Source organism: Mesocricetus auratus, unplaced genomic scaffold (assembly GCF_017639785.1).
Source record: "Mesocricetus auratus isolate SY011 unplaced genomic scaffold, BCM_Maur_2.0 Super-Scaffold_100037, whole genome shotgun sequence".
Lineage (NCBI taxonomy): Eukaryota > Metazoa > Chordata > Mammalia > Rodentia > Cricetidae > Mesocricetus > Mesocricetus auratus.
In genome coordinates, this window is record NW_024429215.1 from 13,572,356 (window position 1) to 13,581,529 (window position 9,174).

Here is a 9,174-nt window from a genome sequence, read left to right on the forward strand (position 1 = left end):
TATTGCCATACGACAACAAAGGGGGATCAAGGGGATACAAATTGGGAAGGAAGAGGTTAAACTTTCACTGTTTGCAGACGATATGATAGTTTACATCAATGACCCAAAGAACTCTACCAGGGAACTCTTACAGCTGATTAACACCTTCAGCAAAGTGGCAGGCTGCAAGATCAACTCAAGAAAATCAGTAGCCCTACTATATACAGATGATAAAAGGGCTGAAAGAGAAATCAGAGAAACATCACCCTTTACAATTGCCACGAACAACATAAAATACCTTGGGGTAACGCTAACCAAACAAGTGAAAGACCTGTATCGTAAGAACTTTGAATCTTTAAAGAAAGAAATTAAAGAAGCCCTCAGAAAATGGAAAGATCTCCCATGCTCTTGGACAGGTAGGATCAATGTAGTAAAAATGGCAATCCTGCCAAAAGCAATCTACAGATTCAATGCAATCCCCATTAAAATCCCAGCACAATTCTTCACAGACCTTGAAAGAACAATAATCAATTTTGTATGGAAAAACAAAAGACCCAGGATAGCCAAAACAACCCTGTTCAACAAGGCAACTTCTGGAGGAATCACCATCCCTGACCTCAAGCTCTATTATAGAGCTATAGTCCTGAAAACAGCTTGGTATTGGCACAAAAATAGACAGGTAGACCAATGGAATCGAATTGAAAATCCGGGTATTAACCCACACACGTACGAACATCTGATCTTTGACAAAGAAGCTAAAAATATACAATGGAATAAAGAAAGCATCTTCAACAAATGGTGCTGGCATAATTGGAGACTGGCATGTAGAAGAATGCAGATCGATCCATGTTTATCGCCATGCACAAAACTTAAGTCCAAATGGATCAAAGACCTCAACATAAATCCAGCCACACTGAACCTCTTAGAAGAGAAAGTGGGTGGTACCCTTGAACGAATTTGTACAGGAGACAGCTTCCTGAATATAACACCAGTAGCACAGACAGTGAGATCAACAATTAATAAATGGGACCTACTGAAACTGAGAAGCTTCTGTAAAGCAAAGGACACAGTCAGCAAGACAAAAAGGCAGCCCACAGAATGGGAAAAAATATTCACTAACCCCACATCTGACAGAGGGTTGATCTCCAAAATTTACAAAGAACTCAAGAAGCAAGTCTCCAAAACACCAAAGGACCCTATTAAAAAGTGGGCTGCAGAACTAAATAGAGAGTTTTCAATAGAGGAGTCTAAAATGGCTGAGAGGCACTTGAGAAAGTGCTCAACATCCTTAGCCATCCGGGAAATGCAAATCAAAGCAACTCTGAGATACCATCTCACTCCTGTCAGAATGGCTAAAATCAAAAACACCAATGACAATTTATGCTGGAGAGGATGTGGTGAAAGGGGGACACTCCTCCATTGCTGGTGGGAGTGCCAGCTGGTTCAGCCACTTTGGAAATCAGTATGGAGTTTCCTCAGAAAAATGGGAATAAACCTACCACAAGACCCAGCAACTCCACTCTTAGGCATATATCCAAAAGATGCCCATTCATACAACAAAGATGTCTGTTCCACTATGTTCATAGCAGCTTTATTTGTAATTGCCAGAACTTGGAAGCAACCTAGATGTCCCTCACCTGAAGAGTGGATAGAGAAAATGTGGTACATCTGCACAATGGAGTACTATTCAGCAGAAAAAAATAATGGAATCATGAGATTCGCAGGCAAATGGACAACACTAGAAGAAACCATCCTGAGTGAGGTAACCCAGTCACAAAAAGAGAAACATGGCATGTACTCTCTCATATATGGATTTTAGACATAGATCTGGGGAGTGCCAGCCTTCAATCCTATGGCCAGAGAGTCTGGGAAACAGAAACTTTATTTAGTGGCTGATCGAAGAAGAGGCAGACTCCCTTGGTTAAGTACTGAGCTGACCTCAAGAAAGCCAGTAACAGAGAGGGAGGACTGATGATCAAAGAGATTAAGACTGGGCTGGTGTAACCCCCAGAAACAGCTGACCAGACAAAGGTTAACTCTTGAATCCCAGGCATCAGCCTGGGAAGCCAGCATGGGACTGATCAAGACCCCCTGAATGTGGGTGTCAGTGAGGAGGCCTAGGGAATCTATTGAGCCTTGGGCAGCAGATCAGTACCCATCCCAAGTATACACACGGACTTTGGACTCCCATAGAACAATGTGAGGTGCACTCTCACCCGAACACTTGGGGAAGGGTCTAGGCCCTGCCCTATATGAAATGACAGACTATGCACACCCCCATGGAGGGCCTTACCCTCCAAGGGGAAATGAGGGGATAACGGGGGGGGGGAGGGCTCGGGAGGAAGGGGATGAATGGGAGAGGGACCTGGAACTGACTTGTGAAACAACCTTGTTTCTTATCCAAATTTAAACTGGAAAATAAAATTTAAAAAAATATACCACAAGACCCAGCAATTCCACTCGTAGGCATATATTCAAAAGAGGCAAATTCATACAAAAAGGACATCTGCTCCACTGTGTTCATAGCAACATTATTTGTAACAGCTAGAACCTGGAAGCAACCTAGGTGACTTTCAAATGTAGAGTGGATAGAGAAAATGTGATACATTTATACAATGGAGTACTATTCAGCATAAAAATGATAGAATCTTGAAATTTGCAGGTAAATGGATGGCACTAGAGGAAACCATCCTGAGTGAGGTAACCCAGTCACAAAAAGATAAACATGGTATGTACTCACTCATATATGGATTTTAGACATGGATCAGGACAGTGCCAATCTGCACTTCCACTGTCTGGGAAAAAGGAAAGAACCTAAGAGAGATAGTCATGGTATCCCAGAGAAGAGGAATGAGGCAAGATTTCCTGAGTAGATTGGGGATTCGGAGAGGCGTGAGGAGGGAGTGGGAGCTGGGAAGAAGAAAGGGGGATAAGAGGAAGAGAGAGTAGGTCATGGGGGAAAAGGAAGGTTGAGTGGGGGATAGAATAGGGGAAGAACATACCATAATAGAGGGAATCGTAGGTTAGAAGAAAGTTCTGCCACCTGTGAGACCTCTAGTGATCTAAAGGGTTACACCAACTAGGAAGCTAAGCAATAATGGAGATACAACCTTAATGCCCATTTGTGATAATGAACTTGACATCTACACTGTATGACATCCTAGAACTTACTTCCTGTGACTGATGGAAGCAGAGGCAACACCACATTTAAACCCTGAAATGAACCTCTAGAACCCAGTGACAGAGAGAGAGCGCGATGATCAAATTGGCAAACAATGGGCTGGCAAAACCAGCAGAGACAGCTGATCTGAACAAGGGGGAGCTCTTGGATACCAGAAGGACAGCTGGGAGACCAGCATGGGACTAATCCTGTCCCCCTGCGTGTGAGAATCAGTGAAGGGGCCTGGGCAACCTATGGCACCCTGGGCAGTAGATTAGTGTTTATCCCTGGAATACAAATGGATTTTGTGTGTCCATAACACAAAGAGGGATGCTCTCTCAGCCTGACCTATTAGGGGAGTTCCTGGACCCTGCCAGGAGTTAAATGACAGACACTGGATATCCCCTTTGTAGAAGTAAGTGGGGAGGTGTGGAACTGGGGATGTTGGGGGGCATGGGAGGAGGGGAAGGAGAGGGAACTGGGATTTACATGTGAAGCAAGTTATTTAATATTAAAGTAATAAATAGAAAATAAATTAAAATAATGAGTCAGTATGAACTGTTTCCCTTCCTTACCACATCCTAGATGGCCAAGAACCTCAGTGTCTCATCTGCACATTAAGAAGTTTATTGCTTCTAAATAGCACTTAGCCAGTAAAGATGATCCATTTAACACCCATCTGTTCTCATCACACAGGCATGTGAGGCTAAAGAAGATGAGACATTTGGCAGTTTGTTCACTAAAGCTTTCCAAATTAATCAATATTGACTGATATCTTATTTTCCATTAGTAAAGAAATGTTAGTATTTCTCTGTTTTGCCAGTGAGTTATGTTTCATGTGTGCTTGTGTGTCTTAGGTGTTAGTGGGTACCTCTGTGTAGGGCGGTTGAGGGAGATAGCACTGCTATTTTTATCTACCCTTGAAAAATTTTATGTTGTTATATTATTTTAATTCATTCTCTGTGTGTGCCCTGAGTATATATAAGTGAACTAGATTTGTGAAGGAGCCCTTGTTTGTCACAAGGGATATCAAATTCCTTGGATCTGATTTATAGGAGTTGTGAGCTATCATGTAGATTCTGGGAACTGATCCTGGGTTCTGAGTTTTATGTCTGGCCTTTGGAAACAAACTCAGGATATCATATTTATGCCTTAAGGAACTTTATCTACTGAAATAGCAGTGAGTTCTACCTGGAAGAAATGGTGACCAGAAGCTCACCGTGTTTCAGAGACCCCTTAACTAGTCCAGTCTGTGAGTCCCTCATTTTGCACTCAGATCCTAAGTTAGTGTACATGGGATGTTAAATGGTGACCTATTTCACCAACAAATAAATAGCTGGTGAAATATCTAGTGATGGGAGCTGTGCAATGGCATATTATCTATAGATAGATACCAAATGGGCAATGTTTTTCTAAAAATGATTTCACAATGACAGGAAGCTAATTTATGGAATCAGTTAAAACATGTTAGATAAAAGAAATTCTGTGCAAATGGAGGTAAAGTTTGACTTGGATATATTTGTCAGTTCACGTGTACTGTTTACCTGGTACTGTTCCTTCTAGTATTAGGTAAACCTGGTACACAAACCAGGTTACCTAATAGAAGGGGGCCTTAATTGAGAAAAATGCCTCTATCAGATCCAGCTCTAAGTCATCATGTTAATTAGCGATGAAGGCAGTTTCAACTCATTGTGGGTGCTTCCATCCCTAGTGTGGTGTTTCCAGGTTGTATAACATAGCACACAAAGCCCCCCTCCATGGCCTCTGTACAAGCTCTTGCTTCCATGTTTCTGCCCTGCTTAACTGTCCTGACATTCTTAATTACAATCAGAATATGGAAATCTAAGCCAAAGAAACCATTTTTTGGTCCAAAATAATTTTGGTTATGGTGTTTCAGTACAGAAAGTAATACATGGATATCCTGATATCTGCCTGATGACTTCTGCAAAACCTCATATCTACTAATTATGTAGCTAAGTTGTCTGCACTCCTTCTTGCCAGGAGAATTTGCTTATTCTTGAACACCACATGGTTTGCTGTTATTCACAGTGATATAAAAGCATTTTGGCAAAGAGTAGAGTTTTTCATTCTTTTCCAAACCATTTACAGGGTTTGTTGTTTTTTAGGGTATACGCATTTTGCTTGCCTACATGTATGTCTCTGTTGTTTGGTTGGTTGATTAGATATACTCCCGATACCAGGTGTGCACCACATGCTTGACTGTCCATGTCTTTCCAACACTGGCTAAAGCATTGCTTAGTATTGAACCTAAGTGCCAAAAATGCTTCTCTCTGGAATACAGTCTGCACTCCAAGGATTCATGGAGAAAGTTCTTCCCCATTCTTCCTAGATGCTTTTATTATTTTGTTTGTGTAATTTATGCTTATTTTCATTCCAAGATATGATTCAGATAAATTCACATGAAATTATTTATGTCCTTGAGGCAAACAGCATTAGGGGCACATGATTGTTATGAAAGTAATAACTGGCATCTTGGAAAGAGGGCAGGGTGTAATAAATTTAAAAGTTGAGTATGTGGAGTCTGATCCAAATCATAGGATTGACTGAGCCAGGTTGCACTGGATACAAGATATGTTTTCACACTCCATACCAGTTGAGTATTTTTCCTTTCATTTGGAAAGAGAAGAGTGAAGAAATAGGTAAGTAAGGGCACTTCTGTACTATTGCCAGTGTTTTCAATTTGAACCTAAAAATCTTCATGCATAAAAGGAGCCACTTCAAGCTGTGTTGAGGCTAAATCTTATTACTATAGGTGGCTACCTGGTATAGGGAGGGTCTTTGTACTATAAGGTAGGAACTCATTCCATGAAGAAGCTTCTTTCTTGTTTGAGTGGCCCCATTCTATACACTGTGGGCAAATATGATTCCTTCATGTTACATAATGTTAGAGCTTGTAATTTCATTTTCTGTTTATTTTCTCCCACTTCTTATGTCACTAAAGACGCTAGGCTTCAAATCCTAAGTAAAGATCTGGAAATTTACACAATTCTTATGATAGTTTAGTGAAGTAAACAGTCATAATTGTGCCAAAAGGAAATGTCACATTTCAAAAAATATGTATTTTACATGAATATGTGAAACATGGATACGTGGGTCTATTCCTTCTTAATACTGTAGGAGAATCCATGTTAAGTGTTATTAAAGGTGGAGTTCATTAAATGATTAGCACAGTTTTAATCACCCTGATATTCCTTCTCCCTGAGCTGATAGCAGAGGAAGAAGAGAGTTGTGAGATTTAAACACCTCACACTTGTCAAGAACGTGAATATAATTGTGACTGAGATCTAAACGAAAAAGATGCCCAGGGACTGTGAGGCTACCATTTAAAATATAGTTACTTTAATGTACATGATATTTTTCTGATATGCATGTAGGTTCAACACATGTGTTTCAAGTATCCACGCGGGTCAGAAATGTGTGAAGGATCACCTGAGATATCTGTCATCACCAAATTGGTGCAGGGAAAATCTCCTGGGCCCGCTGCAGAACAAAAGCAGTGGTATTTCCTGAAATCTGGGATAACTCTCCACTCTGAGCAGTTTTAGGAAAATACACTTTTTAAGACACAGATCATAAGGGAAATTTTCAGTTTCATTTTTTTAGTAACTAACATATGAAAGTAAAATCTGTTCTAATACATAAATTTGAAGACCATGAAAAAATCTGCCATCACCAGAATCAGCAAAGACATGTCAAATAACAATGCTCTGGCACTGATACTGGCTGTATTGATGATGTTGTTTTTCTTATTTAATAAATGTTTATTTAAATTAGATACCATCTTACTTTACCAATCCTAGTTTCTTCTACATAATGTTCTCATATGGCAACCACCAAAACCTCATTCCATTCCACCAAACACTCCCCAGGGAGTGTGAGGCCACCCATGGAGGATCACCAAAGTCTGTCACATCATTTGGAGCAGGACCTAGGACATTCCCTACATGTCTAGGCTGAAAAAGTATCCCTCCATGTGGAATGGTCTCCCAAATTCCATTCATGCAATAGGGATAATATCTGGTTCCTCTAACACAGACCAAATAGACTACCCAGGTCTCCTATCTGACAAACATATTCAGGGGGCCTGGCTTAGTCCTATGTTGTGTCCCTAGTTGTTAGACTGGGGTTTATGAGCTCCTGCTTGCTCACATAATATGTTTCTCTGGGTTTCACAAGCATAGTTTTGCCCCTTTGCTCCTCACTCTTCCCTCTCTACAACTGGATCCAAGAGTTCTGCTAAGTGCTTAGGTGTTGATGTCTGCTTATGCTTCCATTAGTTCCAGTATAAAGGCTCTAGGATGGCATTTTTGGTACTCATCAATACCATTAAAGTGAAAGGGCATTTAAAATAGCCTCTTCACTGTTGCATAGATTCTTAGTTGAGGTCAACATATGGATTGCTGGACTTTTCCCTAGTGCCAGATTTCCCTTTAATCTTATAACAACTCCATCTATTAAGGTGTCACTTTTCTTAATCTCCTCTATTCTCCCACTAATTAAATCTTTCTGTTTTCTTGTTTTGTCCTTCCACCCCTTTTTACCCTCCTGTCTCACCTACCTCACCCCCACTCCCCCATGGCTCCAAATTTGTTCAAGAGCTCTTGCCCATTTTCACTTCACAGTATTTCTTTTTTAGGATTCTCCTTGTTTCCTAACGTCTCTGGAATTGTGGATTGAATACTGAAAGGGTGGACAGAGTAAATATGATATATTTACAGAATGGAGACTCTGCAGCAGAAAAAAAAACAAAATGAAAAACAACAACAACAAAAAAAAAACAATGGAATCTTGAACCCCACAGGCAAGTGAATGGCACTAGAAGAAATCATGCTGAGTAAGATAATCAAGTCACAAAAAGACAAACATTGTGTGTACTCACTCATATATAGATTTTTGACATGGAGCAGGGCTTTGCTAGTCAAAACCCACACCTCGATATGTCTGGGAATGCAATGAGGACAAGAACAAAGATGTGCATGTTCCCTCAGAGAAGGGGAATGTGATGGGATATCCTGAGGGGATTAGAACCATGAGGTGAGAGAAGAAGAAGGTTGGAGAAAGAGAGCGGGAGAGAAGAGTAGGACATGGGGGAGCAGGAAGGTTGAGTCAAGGAGAAACTATAGGTTTGAGCAGAAATTGGCATTACAGAGATTTGAAGAGATCAACAAGGATGACACATACTGGCAAACTAACCAATAGTCGGGAGACCACCTTAAATGCCTTCCCCCATAATGAGATTGATGATTACCTTGTATGCCAACATAGAGCCTTCATATAGTGCCTGGTGGATGCAAAGGGAGACACCCACAGCTAAACACTGAATTGAACTTCTGGAAACCAGTTGAAGAAATGGAGAAATGATGACCAAAGTAGCCAAGACCTGGCTAGTGAAAGCCACAGAGGTAGATGACCTGAACAAGGGGGAGCTCCTGGACTCCAGACTGGTGATTGAGAGGGCAGCATTGGACTGATCTAGAACCCTTGAACATGGGTGTCAGTGAGGAGGCCTCAGCAATCTATGGGATCTTGGATAGTTGAGCAGTATTTACCCATGGCATACAAATGGATTTTGGGAGTTCATTCCACAAGGAAGGATGTTGTCTCAGGCTGGACACATGGAGGAAGGACTAGAACCTGCCAAGAGCAATATGACAGACTTTGAAGATTCCCGATGGAGGGCCTCACCCACCCTGGGGACATGAGGTGGAATGTGTTGGGGGCTCAAGAGATGAGGGGAAGATGAGAGATTGGGATTGACATGTCAAACAAGCTGGTTTCTAATTTAAATAAAACAAAATAAAATTTAAATAAAGAAAAGAATATCTTATATGGTGAGAATTGAACTGCCTTCATTAACAATCAAAAGTGTTACATTTGATGCACGAATATCATGGTTAGTTTTGAGTAGATATAACATTTGATAATGAATTCAAAAAAGGTATTTTCACTGTTCAAAATGAACTGGAGAGACAAATGTTATCATTTGTAAAATGAAATATTATAATTTAATATTT